Below are 17,499 nucleotides of genomic sequence, written 5' to 3' on the forward strand. Positions count from 1 at the left end.
TGGTTCCAGGAGTTTCGGTTACTATTGAGACAAGTAGCTATTATTACTCTAGAGTTCATTACATGAACTGTTTGATTGCTTCAAAATTCAAATATCTTTGAAAAGACTGCAGTATGAAAATACATCAAAAATGCAATTTTTTTGACAAAATTGATTCTACTTTAAAAAGTATTTTATTTTTAAATACAAAAGTGACTAGATGTTGCAATTTCCTTTAAAATGAGCTATTATACAGCTCTCTATGATTTTCCAGTGCCCAGCTAGCGGAGGAGAAATATCAAGCGGAAAGAAAAAAATATCCCGTTTGTGGAGAATAACGTGGTAAAAGTCTATTTTCTTGATTTTGAAGCCTATATATTTTCTTTGTTATTCAAGCCAAAGGGCGGTAAGTTTCCTTTATAGAGGATTCGGACAAGGCGGTTCTAATGGTGTACTTTTGTTTTGATCTGACTCTTTTTTTAGGAGTTGGGGGGTTTTATATTTCTTAACATTGGAGGTGATCGTCTCTTACTAGGTTGCTAGCTACCGCTGCAACCCGAATCTTCTCTTACTAGGTTGCTAGCTACCGCTGCAACCCGGATAAACACCCATAAATACCTTTCAGTAAGTATTATAGGTTAGAGTTCGTTCTTTATTGTAAAGAGTTCGTTCTTTATTGTAACTCTTGGAAATAATTTATTTTAGTTACAAAAGATTTTTAACCCAATTAATTTCCTTTAAAATGAGCCATTGAACAACTTTCTACGATGTTCCAGTGCCAGGCTATCTGTGGAAAAGAAAAAAATATCCCGTTTAGGCAGAATGTTGTAGTAGCTGCCACTTTTCTTTATTTTCAAGCCAATATACTTCCCTTGCTGTTCAAGCCAAGGGACAGATAGTTTCCTATACAGGGTTTCGGACAAGGCGGTTCTAATGGTGCACTTTTTGTTTTGACCTGACTCTTTTTTTAGGAGTTAGGGGTTTTTATATTTCTTATTATTGGACGTGATCGTCTCTTACTAGGTTGCTAGCTACCGCTGCAACCCGGACTATTTAAATATATATTATTATCAAACCTGATTACAAACAGGAAAAAGCTTACGGCTTTTTCTTCTTTGAAATAGTAAGAGACGAACCTCAAACAATCAAGTAGCTAATTAAGTCCAATGTATGCAATGGTTTGTTATTTCAATGATCGTCCTTTAATGTAACAGCAACTTGGATCAATTAACATTAGCATGGGCTAGAGGCTGTTCTTTACTATAAACCATTGAACCACTCTTTACGATGTTCCAGTTAAGATATCTGTGGAGAGAAATGAAGGAAAAAAATATCGTTTAGGCAGAATGCTTTAGTAGTTGCCACTTTTCTTGATTTTCAAGCAAATATATTTCCCTTGCTGTTCAAGCCAAATGACAGAAAGTTTTCTATAAAGGGGTTTAGGACAAGACGGTTCTAAGGGTGTACTTTTTGTTTTGATCGGACTCTTTTCTTAGGAGTTGTGGGTTCTTATGTTTCTTAACATTGGACGTGATCGTCTCTTACTAGGTTGCTAGCTACCACTGCAACCCAGATTACAAACAGGAAAATGCCTACGGCTTTTTCTTCTTTGAAATAGTAAGAGACGAACCTCAAACGATCAAGTAGCCAACTAAGTCCAATGTATGCAATAATTTTTGTTCCAATGATCGTCCTTTAATGTAAATATTCCAAGAAAGATGCAGTACGATATTAATTTTCAAGAGAACAAGTTGCTTTATTCAACAAATGGCCTCAATCTTAAAGGCAAAGTCGGTATGATAATATTGTACCCTTTTTATAGAGTGAATTTTAATAACTACTACATGAGATCCTCTTGACTAACACCATTTATGATCGATCCTTATGTCCCACTATACAAGTTTGTATAGGCAAGAGTCCGTTCTTTATTGTAATTTCAACTCTATAATCTTCGAACATTCGATCCTTTTATAATTTATAATGATGTATAATATAAATACTGTAATCTTCACTATAGTGAAGTTGCCTATGCAAGTTAGTATAGGGAAGAGTTCGATCTTTATTATACTAAAAAAAAGAGTCAGATCAAAATTAAAAGACAAATATTCCGATCCTAATAGCAAATTACTTTCTTTTTTAGATGTTAAAATTAAATCAGATGATTTTTTTTATTAATTCTCCCTAAATTAATTTCATTGAAAAAAATATTAAATTGTTTAGGGACAATATAAATGAAGAGCTATTCACTCGATCGTTACCCCAGTGTTTTGAACGTAAAACCTTCTTAGCAGAATGACAAGTCCATCTCCACAGGACCTTGGTAACTGCTGAAACAAATATACCATTCAGTATATGGTGCCTAAGATTTAATAAAAAAGTGTGAAAATTTTCCCATACGATTTTGGAGCAATTAACTTTTTCTTCTCCCTTATTATTTTATAGAATAAACTATGTAAGAAAACATATATTTTCCGTTAAAAAATGTCTAGTAAAGAACGAACTCCAGCCAATAGTAACTGATTTAAAAACAAATATGAAATTTTTTATTTCTATTTATATTTCTTAACATTGGACGTGATCGTCTCTTCCTAGGTTGCTAGCTACCGCTGCAACCCGAATGATCGTCTCTTACTAGGTTGCTAGCTACAGCTGCAACCCGGATCAATAGACCATTTCAGTTATAACATGGGATAGAGGTCATTCTTTACTATAAACATCATCAAACCTATAATTACTTTAGCACTATCAGTTGCTGTAGCGCATTGGCTAGTGGACTCTCCTCCTGACAAGGAAGATAGAAGTTCGAGTCGCTCTACAGTAACAATAATGGTGTATCACCACAAGCAGTATCGTTTGCAAATATATTAGCTTCTGCTTGATTCTAGTCAGCATGTATAATTCTTGATACCTTTCTATTATTATCAAAAACCATTTTATTTTTAATTACAAAAGACACTAGATGCAGCAATTTCCTTTAAAATAAGCCATTATACAGTTCTCTAAAATTTTTCAGTGTCTAGCTAGCTGAGGAGGAAAAAACGGAGACCAAAAAAATGCCATATGTGCAGAATATCGTGGCTTCAGCCACTTTTCTTCATTTTCAAGCCAGTATATTTTCCTGGTTGTTCAAGCCAAGGGACGGTAAGTTTTCCTATATAGAGTTTCGGACAAGGCAGTTCTAATAGTATACTTCTTGTTTTGATCTGACTCTCTTTTAGGAGCTATGGGTTATTTTAGCTTTTACTATGGGGCGTGATCGTCACTTACTAGGCTGCTAGCTACCGCTTCAACCCGGATATTAAAATAATCATGTATATAATGATTGCTTTTATTACTTCAATTACTATAGGAAACAGTTCGTTCCTTAATGTAATACCTCTGCAACCCGGATATTCACCAGTTACTTTTATGTAAACTTTACTAACCTATACAATAGTTAAGTGGTCTATAAAATTTAGCATAGGCAAGAGGACGCTCTTTATTATAAATTTCCTTTAAAATGAGCTATTGAACAACCCTCTACGATGTTCCAGTGCCAAGCTATCTCTGGATACAAAAAAAAAAGAAAAAAATATCCCGTTTGGGGAGACTAACGTGGTTAAAGTCAATTTTCTTGATTTTCAAGCCAATATATTTCCCTTGCTGTTCAAGCCAAGGGACAGAAAGTTTCCTATACAGGGGTTTCGGACAAGGCGGTTCTAATGGTGTACTTTTTGTTTTGATCTGACTCCTTTGTTAGGAACTATGGGTTTTTATATTTCTTAACATTGGACGTGATCGTCTCTTACTAGGTTGCTAGCTACCGCTGCAACCCGGATTTAATGTAATAATTAAGTGGCGTATAAAATTTAGCATAGGGAAGAAGTCGTTCCTTATTATAATATTCCAATGATCGTCTTTTAATGTAACTAGGTTTCAGCCATCTCTACAGCCATGATACTGATGGAAAAAACATAATCCCTATTTATGTTTCAGTTAAAATGGGCTAGATGTCGTTCTTTATTGTAACTTCTTCTATGTAATGACTTAGTTCCTTGTACGAGCCCTCGACTTTTAGTAGATTAATATGTTATATAATCTTACATTTTGATACTGCCTTATATACGCTATTAATGAAACAGTTCAAGACAGGAAAATGTGGAGCTAGTGCCCTTAGAGAACGCAAATAGCTCTGACATCCCTCATTTGGGCTACAGTATAACGAATGCCCATGCTTTCTTGTGTCCCTGTAATTGATTTCACAATAATCCAAGCCGCCAAGGTAGAAATTAACCACTTTGTCAGTTGAAAATTTTAATGCTATATTATTTTCAAGGATATCAAAAGGAATTTGACATAATTCAATATCCGTCGGATAGAGCTTGCAGATATCAGGGTGACATTGCCAAGTAACCTGCTGCCCAATTTTTGGTTTTGAATGTTTACTCAGATTGTTATAGGTGACTTCAGCCATCATAATTTCCTTGTCAGATCTAGTTTTAGAGCATTTTTCAAAAGTTGTCTCGTACTTTTCAGGACAGTTTGTTCTACTACACAGAGAATTTTTTGCCAAATATTCAGTAGAACTAAAAGAACTGTTTAAAACACAGTTAGAAATGCTTTTTTCTTGAGTCGGTGTTCCAGGAATTTGTTCTAAATCATTAGTCTTACAAACACATTTACTAATAACCCTAACAGGCTCGTTTTCGCCATATTTGAAAAACATTGCTTTTCCTTCGCTGTTGATAGGTATGCTTGTATATATATTTTTATTGCTGCTACATAAACTGCAATTGCTCCTTCCAAAATTAATATACGAATTTTCTAAGAAGTACGCCTCCGTATATTCACTGTGTTGTCGAACATTTTCCATTGCATCTATAAACTGTTCCGCAGTTGCCAATCCATACCTTGGAAGCTTTTCGTTAAACTGACAACATTTCTTTTGGATATTACTATGAAGCTTTGCCAAAGAATTTTTAGCCAACTTTTCAACAGCATCCGCTCTTTCAAAGAGAATTTTAATCTGTAATTTTGAATACTTTTCGTGATCCCGATAAAACATGCGTAAAATGTTTCTCAATTTACAAAGATCAGCCTGCATTTTTGACATCTTCTTGTATTTCTGAATGTAATTTCTCACTTTGTCCTTATGCATTCTTCGGTACAACCTCGCAGAGAATTTAATTTTTTCATTATAGCTTTTGTCACCCCAGTAACGCTCCTTGATCTTTTGTTTGGCTGTCTCAATTTTTACTTCTCGATACACCTGGACGGTTGAATACCTTTGCTTTTGGTTTTTCTTATATTTGATGCGGTAATCTTCATCATTGTGATAACTCTCCTTGAACTTTTGTTTGGCTGTCTCAATTTTTGCACGTCTATAATCTTCATCATTGTGATAACACATCTTGCTGTTTTGTTTTGCTCTCTCAATTATTACTTCTCGATACGCCTGGTCGGTTGAATACCTTTGTTTTGCTCTCTCAATTATTACTTCTCGATACGCCTGGTCGGTTGAATACCTTTGTTTTGCTCTCTCAATTATTACTTCTCGATACGCCTGGTCGGTTGAATACCTTTGCTTTTTTCTTTTCAAGATACTATCTCTGTTGTTTGTGTAGTACTGTTTTTTCAACTTGCGTGGAGCTTGCTTGATTGAAACCATTATGTAATTATGAATGAGAACATTTACAGTTCTGACGCTTCTTATATAGTAATGATGACGTCACGGCTTAATGATTTTATTGACGTCATAGCGCAATGATATTATTTCATGACGTCTTCAGAAACAACAATATAATTTCGTGTTTTTCTATTCACGTCATAGCTCTAATATAAAACTATGATGATATTCATTATTTATCTAGTAGGGATTCAGACAAGGTAGTTCTAATGATGTACTTTTGTTTTGATCTGACTCTATTTTTTGGAGTTTTGTTATATTTCTTAGCATTGGACTGATCGTCTCTTACTATGTTGCTAGCTACTGCTGCAACCCAAATTCACATATATATTTATTTATGAGAGGCAGCCTGGCCGAGTGGTCCAAGGCACTGGTGTTAGCCACCAGTCTCTTCGGAGGCGTGGGTTCAAATCTTACCGCTGGTATACGATTATGTTTGAAAGACTGCAGTGTGAAAAGACATCGAAAATGCAGTTTTTGGTGGAAAAATTTATTCTCTTTTAGAAATAATTTATTTTAGTTACAAAAGGTTTTTAACCCAATTAATTTCCTTTAAAATGAGCTATTGAACAACCCTCTACGATGTTCCAGTGCCAAGCTATCTCTGGATACAAAAAAAAAGAAAAGAGAAAAAAACATCCCGTTTGGGGAGAATAACATGGTTAAAGTCAATTTTCTTGATTTTCAAGCCAATATATTTCCCTTGCTGTTCAAGCCAAGGGACAGAAAGTTTCCTATACAGGGGTTTCGGACAAGGCGGTTCTAATGGTGTACTTTTTGTTTTGATCTGACTCCTTTTTTAGGAACTATGGGTTTTTATATTTCTTAACATTGGACGTGATCGTCTCTTACTAGGTTGCTAGCTACCGCTGCAACCCGGATATATTATATGCAACCCGGATAATATAAACCACTTTATATCAGTTACTATGGGCTAGAGATCGTTCTTTACTGTAACATTGATCAATCTTTAACATTAATTATAATCTTATTTTAGCTACAATGGGCTGGAAGTTTGTTCTTTAATGTAAACAAAGTCTAATGTATGCAATGGTTTGTTATTCAAATGATCGTCCTTTAATGTAACTTGCACACTTCAACAATTTGTTGATTATTGTGATTGGCCGATAAAACCTTTGGGCCGACGTTCAATTTGGTGTGTGAGCCTAAAAAGTCTTTTGCTAGGCGTTCAACTTCCTCGGCCAAGTTGCTGACCACATCAGAATTTTATTTTCACCGCCAATTTGTCGAAAAATTTTCTTGATTTGTGGTTCAAAGCCCATATCAAGCATCCTATCTGCTTCGTCCAGGACGATGTAAGTACATCGCCTAAGGTTTATTTTTCTTGTTTCTAAAAATTCAATCATTCTCCCAGGAGTAGCAATACAAAGCTCAGATCCTTGTTCCAAATTTCTTATTTGCTGCAACTTTGGAGACCCACCGAAGACACTTGTGCTTCTTATGCGAGACGACGCTAAATAATTGTCTGCCACAACTTTGATCTATTGTGCTAATTCTTTAGTTGGAGCCAAAATCAAAGCTATGGCTCCATCTCCTTTTTTAAGATTAGCCTGGTTTTTAATGCGGACGATCGATGGCAGTATATAGGCCAGCGTTTTACGTGATCCAGTCGATGCAACGCCTACCATATTTCTACCAGATAAGTCAATTGGCCAACCTTGTGCTTGGATTGGATTGGGACTATGTAATTCTTGTGATGTCAGCTGAGATTTTAAATTGTCAGGAAAACCAGATTCTTCGAATGACATGATTGGATGAGGGACGTCTACTCCTTCAACTAGAATTTCTTTAGAATCACGATAGCTGTCTACTTATTTTTTGGATCTTTTTACGAAAGTAGGATGGGGACTATAGAAATTCTTTTGTAATGGCTGTCGTTGGTAAGTGGCATCACGTCCTTGGTTTGAAAAATTACCACCTGAATTTTTAGACCCTTTAACTTCAAGTTGTGTTCAAGATTACGACGAAAGTATTGGTTGGGATTACCATCTCGTCTCATACTGTATTGGTTGGAGTCACTGGCAAAATTGCTTCTAAGATTGTTTAATCTTTTTTCGCGTGCTTCTGAGCGACCAGTATCCTGTTCTCCTGTAGGCTTGTAAAAAGTTCCATTGGAGTTTCGAGATCCTTCAAACCTGTCGTTGTGAGTAATATGATGGCGAGGTAAGCATTCTGTCGTGCCACCTGCTGGTCTTTGATTTAAATAACTTGAGTGCATGTTTCTATAGCTATTATGGATCTTAATAAAGACCAGTGGTGGGGAATTTTAATACATTGTCTTTAAATATAACTGTACAGGCATATACAGGAGTTAAGTGGCATATACAAGTTAGAATAGGCAACAGATTGTTCCTTATAATAAACAAATGGTTTTTAACCCCATTAATTTCCTTCAAATGAGCCATTGAACAACTCTTTACGATGTTCCAGTGCCATGCTATCTGTTGAATTACTAACCTATGCTATAATTAAGTAGCGTATAAAATTTAGTATAGGCAAGAGGTCGTTCTTTATTATATGTTCATTCTTGCCCAAACTGCAAAGCCCATTTGGGAATCTTCAAGTCACACTAGAGATATTTGCAGAGGTACAGCTAAGGAGCCCTTTTCTAAATTTATTTTGGTTGTGAAATAGCTTTCTGGATTTTCTATCTTGATCTGTAATGAAGAAGTCTTGGAGCGAGAAAGTCCCCTTAAATGTATTGTGTTTGTGGTTTATTTCAGCTATATTCTATGAAACTTGCATGAACTGAAACTTACTTAGTCCCCATTTATAATGAACCTTATTGATTCTTTGTGTTCATCAGAGAATTAGCCAACTACAAAAGTTAAATAAATGTTCTTTTCTAGGTTTTGGCTATCTCCACAGCCATAATACCAATGAAGCTTGCGTAACCTCCATTTATAACTGACTATAAGGATCCTTTATATAATTCATTGATTCAATGACTTTTAGGGGTAGTTTTTTCTTTTTTCGAAAATAAGGCAAATTTTCTCAGGATCGTAACTTTTGATGGGTAAGACTAAACTTGATGAAAATTTTTGCTTTATCATAATATAAATACTTTAGTCATAACTATATTTAAGTTTCCTATGCAAGTTAGTATAAGCAAGAAATATTTCATCATTATAATGACGTCATATACACAATAGACCTCTTTTTCTTACCCCTGTTGCATCAATTACTATGAGATAGACTTTGTTCCTTACTGAAAGGTAGCTAAAAAGGTCCAATATACGCAGTCGTTAGTTCTTATAATTGACTTTTTTAAATATTATCTTTATTTAATACATTTAGTATATGCTAGAGTTCGTTGTTTGTTATAAATTACATTACCATTTAGGTATCTGCCGTAACTCTTTCTTTTCAAAATTAAATTAGTTACTATGGGCTAGAGTTAGTTCTTTATCATAAAATAGCAAGAAGCGAACCTAAAACAATCAACTACCTAACTAAGTCCAATGTTTGTTATTCCAATGATCGTCTTTTAATGTAATTATGATTTATGTACAAAAATCAAATATCTTTGAAAAGACTGCAGTATGAAAAGACATCAAAAATACAATTTTTAGTGGAAAAAATTATTCTCTTTTAAAAATAATTTATTTTAGTTACAAAAGATTTTTAAACCGATTAATTTCCTTTAAAATGAGCTATTGAACAACTCTCTACGATGTTCCAGTGCCAAGCTATCTGTGGAAAAGAAAAAAAAGAAAAAAAGAAAAAATATCCCGTTTAGGCCGAATGTTGTAGTAGCTGCCACTTTTCTTAATTTCCAAACCAATATATTTCCCTTGCTGTTCAAGCCAAGGGACAGAAAGTTTCCTATATAGGGGTTTCGGACAAGGCGGTTCTAATGGTGGACTTTTTGTTTTGATATGACTCTTTTTTAGGAATATTTCTTAACATTGGACGTGATCGTCTATTACTAGGTTGCTAGCTACCACTGCAACCCGGATGTTTGATATTAAATTACAAACAGGAAAAAGTCTAGGGCTTTTTCTTAATTGGAATAGTAAGAGACGACCTGGCTACAAACTATGATTATGGTATCATTGATCAATCTTTAACATGAAATGTTCTTTACTGTAATGGTTTGTTCTTTACTAGGTTTCAGCCATCTCTAGAGCCATGATACTGATGGAAACTACATAATCCCTATTTATTTTTCAGCTAACATTGGCTAGGTACTATAATTAAGTGGCGTATAAAATTTAGTATAGGCAAGAGGTCGGTCTTTATTATATCTTTTTTTAGGAGTTGGGGGGTTTTATATTTCTTAACATTGGAGGTGATCGTCTCTTACTAGGTTGATAGCTACCGCTGCAACCCGGATATATCAGCCAAAAAAATTAGGTTCCCGGATATAATTTTCAATGATCATCTTTTAATGTAAAACACCTGGAACAGAAAATAAAGCTTAGCAAAGATTGCAAATAAAAAAGATGGGATTATTAGGCAAGAATATTTGGCTTCTTACTTAGATTCTCGATACGCCTGGTCAGTTGAATACCTTTGCTTTTCTCTTTTCAAGATGCTATCTCTGTTTTTTGGTAGTACTGTTTTTTTAACTTGCGTGTAGCTTGCTTTGATCTAACCATTATGTAATTCACGAATGAGACCATTTACATCTTTGTCGTTCTTAAGTAGTAAAACCACGTCGATCCTTTATGTAGTAATATCCAATATTTAGTATAGGCAAGAGGTCGTTCTTTATTATAATTTAACATTGGACGTGATCGTCTCTTACTAGGTTGCTAGCTACCGCTGCAACCCGGAATATGGACTAAGGTTCGTTCTTTCATGTAAAACTAGCAAAACATTTTTTAAGTCTGATGAAGATTTAACTAATGTGTCAAAAGTAAGGTTGCAAGTCGACGATTTTGTTTTGGCCTTATTATAATTGGTATGGTGAAATAATAATACGCATATGGCTCTTAAATCATACTTCTTTATGGTTCAATATGGTCTGGTGGCTAGGATAGTTAACTTTCACTTAACAGGCTCGGGTTCGATTCCCGGGGTGGGAAAATTTTTAACTCTATAATCTTCGAACATTTGAACCTTTTATAATTTATAATGATGCATAATATAAATACTGTAATCTTAACTATAGTGAAGTTGCGTATGCAAGATACAATAATAAGAGTTTGAACTGAGATGATAAATTTCTTCCAGGAGACAAAAAGCAAAACTAATTTTAGAATTTTCATGTATTTTTGTTGTTTAAATTAAAAAATTACTATTACTGATTAGGCATCATAAATATTTTTGCAGTTTACATAATAATTTTAGCGATTAAGCCAAAAAAGAAAATTTTGGTTCCAGGAGTTTCGGTTACTATTGAGACAAGTAGCTATTATTACTATAGAGTTCATTACCATGAACTGTTTTATTGCTTCAAAATTCAAATATCTTTGAAAAGACTGCAGTATGAAAATACATCAAAAATGCAATTTTTTTGACAAAATTGATTCTACTTTAAAAAGTATTTTATTTTTAATTACAAAAGTGACTAGATGTTGCAATTTCCTTTAAAATGAGCTATTATACAGCTCTCTATGATTTTCCAGTGCCCAGCTAGTCTGAGTAGAAAAAAAAGCGGAAAGAAAAAAATATCCCGTTTAGTGGAGAATAACGTGGTAAAAGTCACTTTTCTTGATTTTCAAGCCAATATATTTCCTTTGTTATTCAAGCCAAGGGACAGTAAGTTTCCTATACAGAGGATTCGGACAAGGCGGTTCTAATGGTGTACTTTTTGTTTTGATCTGACTCCTTTTTTAGGAATTGGGGGTTTTTATATTTCTTAACATTGGACGTGATCGTCTCTTACTAGGTTGCTAGCTACCGCTGCAACCCGGATCTAGAATGAGCCATTGAACAGCTCCTTACGATGTTCCAGTGCCTAGCTATCGTGGAATTACTAACCTATACTATAATTAAGTGGTGTATAAAAATTAGTATAGGCAAGAGCTCGTTCTTTATTGTATTATTGATTTGACTGTATTTTTAGGAGTTTTGTTATATTTCTTAGCATTGGACTGATCGTTTCTTACTAGATTGCTAGCTACTGCTGCAACCCGGATCATATATTTATTAGAGAGGCAGCCTGGCCGAGTGGTCCAAGGCACTGGTGTTAGCCACCAGTCTCTTCGGAGGCGTGGGTTCAAATCTTACCGCTGGTATACGATTATGTTTGAAAGACTGCAGTGTGAAAAGACATCAAAAATGCAGTTTTTGGTGGAAAAATTTATTCTCTTTTAGAAATAATTTATTTTAGTCACTATAGATTTTTAACCCAATTAATTTCCTTTAAAATGAGCTATTGAACAACTCTCTACGATGTTCCAGTGCCAAGCTATCTCTGGAAACAAAAAAGAAAAAAAGAAAAAAATATCCCGTTTAGGCAGAATGTTGTAGTAGCTGCCACTTTTCTTGATTTTCAAGCCAATATATTTCCCTTGCTGTTCAAGCCAAGCGACAGAAAGTTTCCTATACAGGGGTTTCGGACAAGGCGGTTCTAATGGTGTACTTTTTGTTTTGATCTGACTCCTTTTTTAGGAACTATGGGTTTTTATATTTCTTAACATTGGACGTGATCGTCTCTTACTAGGTTGCTAGCTACCGCTGCAACCCGGATCTAGTTAGGGTTCAATAATAAAGTTCTGAATGAGATGTAACAATTTGCTTCCATGATACATAAGCATAACTATATTTTAGAAGTTTCATGGATTTTTTATATTTTTTAGAATTGAACAAATTACTCATTACTGATTAGGTATGCATAAATACTGCTGCATTGACACAATAATTTATGAGACGATTCAGCCTAAGCAGAAGATTGGTCTCAAGGCAGTCTGGTGACTATTGAGACCAATGTATGCTATTGGATTGCTATAGGGTTCATTAATGGACTGTTTTATTACTTGAAATACAATCATCTTTGAAAAGACTGCAGTATGAAAATGACATCAAAAATAGCAGATTTTTGTTGACAAAATTTATTCTCTTTTAAAAATAATTTATTTTAGTTACAAAAGATTTTTAACCCAATTGAATTTCCTTTAAAATGAGCTATTGAACAACTCTCTACGATGTTCCAGTGCCAAGCTATCTGTGTAGAAAGAAAGAAAAAAAAAAAATATCCCGTTTATGGCAGAATGTTGTAGTAGCTGCCACTTTTCTTGATTTTCAAGCCAATATATTTCCTTTGCTGTTCAAGCCAAGGGACATAAAGTTTACTATACAGGGGTTTCGGACAAGGCGGTTCTAATGGTGTACTTTTTGTTTTGATCTGACTCCTTTGTTAGGAACTATGGGTTTTTATATTACTTAACATTGGACGTGATCGTCTCTTACTAGGTTGCTAGCTACCGCTACAACGGATCAGATCCTTTATGTATGACCTTACTAACCTATACTATAGTTCAGTGGTCTGTAAATTTAGTATGAGGCATAGAGGTCGTTCTCTATTATAATTTTCTATTCACGTCATAGCTCTAATGATCGAATTAGACTATGACGATCATTCATTATTTATCTAGTAGGGTTTCAGACAAGGTGGTTCTATTGATATACTTTTTGCATTTATCTGCATTGATTTTTGCCATTGAACAACTCTCTACGATGTTCAGTGCCAAGCTATCTGTTGAATTTACTAACATATACTATAATTAAGTGGCGTATAACATTAAGCATAGGCAAGAGGTCGTTCTTTATTATAACTATAATCTTTGAACATTCGAACCTGTTTATAATTTATAATGATGTATAATATAAATACTGTAATCTTAACTATAGTGAAGTTGCCTATGCAAGTTAGTATAGGGAAGAGTTCGATCTTTGATTATAAAACCTCAAAGAATCAGGCAGCTAACTAAGTCCAATATAAGCAATGGTTTGTTATTCTAATGATCATCTTTTAATTTGTGCGTTTCTTACTAGGTTGCTAGCTACCACTGCAAACCCGGATTATGTAATTAATAGGTTGCTAACTACCGCTGCAACCTAGATATTCTTATTTCTGCTACTATGGGCTAAGGTTCGTTCTTTCACTGCAAAACTAGCAAAACAGTTTTTAAGTCTGATGAAGATTTAACTGATGTGTCAAAAGTAAGGTTGCAATTCGACGATTTTGTTTTGGCCTTATTATAATTGGTATGGTGAAATAATAATATGCATATTGCTCTTAAATCATTCTTCTTTATGGTCCCATTTGGTCTAGTGGCTAGGATAGTTAACTTTCACTTAGGAGGCCGGGGTTCGATTCCCGGTGTGGGAAAATTTTTAACTCTATAATCTTCGAACATTTGAACCGTTTATAATTTATAATGATGTATAATATAAATACTGTAATCTTCACTATAGTGAAGTTGCCTATGCAAGTTAGTATAGGGAAGAGTTCGATCTTTATTATAAAAAGGTTTTTAACCCAATTAATTTCCTTTAAAATGAGACATTGAACAACTTTCTACGATGCTCCAGTGCAATAGCTATCTCTGGATAACAATGAAACGAAAAAATATCCCGTTTAGGCAGAATGTTGTAGTAGCTGCCACTTTTCTTGACTTTTCAAGCCAATATATTTCCCTTGCTGTTCAAGCCAAATGACAGAAAGTTTCCTTAATACAGGAGTTTCGGACAAGGCGGTTCTAATGGTGTACTTTTTGCTTTTGATCTGAATCCTTGTTTAGGAACTATGGGGTTTTACATTTCTGTAACATTGGACGTGATCTGTCTCTTACTAGGTTGCTAGCTACCGCTGCAACCTCAGACTACGTAACTCATTTTAAAGGTAGAACTCTTTCTAATTGCATTACTAACAGTAAAAGCCTACGAGCATTTTTCTTCCTTAAGTATGTACGAGACTAGCCTTCAAACAATCTAGTAGCGTAACTAAATCATACCGTTTCTTGCTCTTTTGTTTCGCTGTCTCAATTTTCCATTCTCGATACCCTTGATCCGTAAGATACCTACTGTTTTGCTCTGTCATATTTCATTTTCTTAAATCCTGGATCACAAGACATCTTAGTAGCAATCCTTACGCGTGCTCGAGCGTTATTGCGTTTAGTGGCATTTTTATCTCTTTTAAATAAACTTTTCTTATATTTCAGGATGTTAGCTTTATTTTTTGTGTAGTAAAGTTTTCTATTAGTAGAAATTTGGATTGTTCTATTTTGATATTGTTTTTGGTTATTCTTTCTTTTTTTCCACTCGCGTGAGACCATATTTTTTCAAGATTTAAAATTATTAAGCACACAAAATCCCGTGTCGAGTATCTAAAACCTAGCATAAAACAAAAATAATTTTTAAATTTTCAGGTATTTATCTTGTTTGAATTTCAAAATTAGTATTATTGGTTAGACACCATAAATATTTTTGCAGTTTAAATAATAAGTTTAGTGATTCTGGACTGAAAACTAAAATAATTGCAATTATGAGACAATAATATGGAGATATGTACTTTACGGGTTACAGGATACAATAATAAATTTGAACTGAGATGAAAAAAAAATTTCTTCCAGGAGACAAAAAGCAAAACTAATTTTAGAATTTTCATGTATTTTTGTTGTTTAAATTAAAAAATTACTATTACTGATTAGGCATCATAAATATTTTTGCAGTTTACATAATAATTTTAGCGATTAAGCCAAAAAAGAAAATTTTGGTTCCAGGAGTTTCGGTTACTATTGAGACAAGTAGCTATTATTACTATAGAGTTCATTACATGGACTGTTTTATTGCTTCAAAATTCAAATATCTTTGAAAAGACTGCAGTATGAAAATACATCAAAAATGCAATTTTTTTGACAAAATTGATTCTACTTTAAAAAGTATTTTATTTTTAAATACAAAAGTGACTAGATGTTGCAATTTCCTTTAAAATGAGCTATTATACAGCTCTCTATGATTTTCCAGTGCCCAGCTAGCTGAGCAGAAAGAAAAAGCGGAAAGAAAAAAATATCCCGTTTGTGGAGAATAACGTGGTAAAAGTCAATTTTCTTGATTTTCAAGCCAATATATTTTCTTTGTTATTCAAGCCAAAGGGAGGTAAGTTTCCTTTATAGAGGATTCGGACAAGGCGGTTCTAATGGTGTACTTTTTGTTTTGATCTGACTCTTTTTTAGGAGTTGGGGGGTTTTATATTTCTTGACATTGGAGGTGATCGTCTCTTACTAGGTTGCTAGCTACCGCTGCAACCCGGATTTCGTTAAACTGACAACATTTCTTTTGGATATTGCTATGTCTTTACCAAGCATTTCTAGCCGACTTTTCAACAGCATCCGCTCTTCAAAGAGAATTTTAATCTGTAATTTTGAATACTTTTCGTGATCCTGATAAAACATGCGTAAAATGTTTCTCAATTTACAAAGATCAGCCTGCATTTTTGCCATCTTCTTGTATTTCTGAATGTAATTTTTCCCTTTGTCCTTATGCGTTCTTCGGTACAACCTCGCAGAGAATTTAATTTTTTCATTATAGCTTTTGTCACCCCAGTATCTACCCATTATTCTGGTAGCAACTTTTTTCTTATGTTCGTTTCGATAATCTATATCGTTATCATACCGTTCCTTGCTCTTTTGTTTGGCTGTCTCAATTTTCCCTTCTCGATACCCCTGATCCGTAAGATACCTCTGTTTTGCTCTGTCATATTTCATTTTCTTAAAACCTGGATCACAAGACATCTTAGAAGCAATACTTACGCATGCTCGAGCTTTATTGGGTTCGGTGGCATTTTTATCTCTTTTAAATAAACTTTTCTGATATTTCAGGATGTTAGCTTTATTTTTTGTGTAGTAAATTTTTTATAAGTAGAAATTTGGATTGCTCTATTTTGATATTGTTTTTGGTTATTCTTTCTTTTTTTCCATTCGCGTGAGACCATATTTTTTCAAGGTTTAAAATTATTAAGTACACAAAATCCCGTGTCGAGTATCTAAAACCTAGCATAAAACAAAACTAATTTAAAAATTTTCAGGTATTTATCTTGTTTGAATTATAAAATTATTATTATTGTTTAGACACCATAAATATTTTTGCAGTTTACATAATAAGTTTAGCGATTCTGGACTGAAAACTAAAATAGTTGCAATTATGAGACAATAATATGGAGATATGTACTTTACGGGTTACAAACCAAAAAAGTTTGGTTCCAGGATACAATAATAAATTTGAACTGAGATGAAAAAAATTTTTCTTCCAGGAGACAAAAGCAAAACTAATTTTAGAATTTTCATGTATTTTTGTTGTTTAAATTAAAAAATTACTATTACTGATTAGGCATCATAAATATTTTTGCAGTTTACATAATAATTTTAGCGATTAAGCCAAAAAAGAAAATTTTGGTTCCAGGAGTTTCGGTTACTATTGAGACAAGTAGCTATTATTACTATAGAGTTCATTACCATGAACTGTTTTATTGCTTCAAAATTCAAATATCTTTGAAAAGACTGCAGTATGAAAATACATCAAAAATGCAATTTTTTTGACAAAATTGATTCTACTTTAAAAAGTATTTTATTTTTAATTACAAAAGTGACTAGATGTTGCAATTGCCTTTAAAATGAGCTATTATACAGCTCTCTATGATTTTCCAGTGCCCAGCTAGCTGAGCAGGAAAAAAAAGCGGAAAGAAAAAAATATCCCGTTTGTGGAGAATAACGTGGTAAAAGTCAATTTTCTTGATTTTCAAGCCAATATTTTTCTTTGTTATTCAAGCCAAAGGGCGGTAAGTTTCCTTTATAGAGGATTCGGACAAGGCGGTTCTAATGGTGTACTTTTTGTTTTGATCTGACTCTTTTTTTAGGAGTTGGGGGGTTTTATGTTTCTTAACA

At 33.8% G+C, this 17,499-nt stretch overlaps 1 pseudogene; it reads right to left on the reverse strand.

Annotated features, from left to right (window-relative positions):
* Positions 1–6,721: 6,721 nt before the first annotated feature.
* On the reverse strand, positions 6,722–7,883 carry LOC148939291 (putative ATP-dependent RNA helicase DDX5 pseudogene; annotated as a pseudogene).
* Between the last annotated feature and the right edge of the window lie 9,616 nt (positions 7,884–17,499).

This window comes from Artemia sp. Qi Xiang Cuo, chromosome 21, assembly GCF_049724085.1.
Source record: "Artemia sp. Qi Xiang Cuo chromosome 21, ASM4972408v1, whole genome shotgun sequence".
NCBI lineage: Eukaryota > Metazoa > Arthropoda > Branchiopoda > Anostraca > Artemiidae > Artemia > Artemia sp. Qi Xiang Cuo.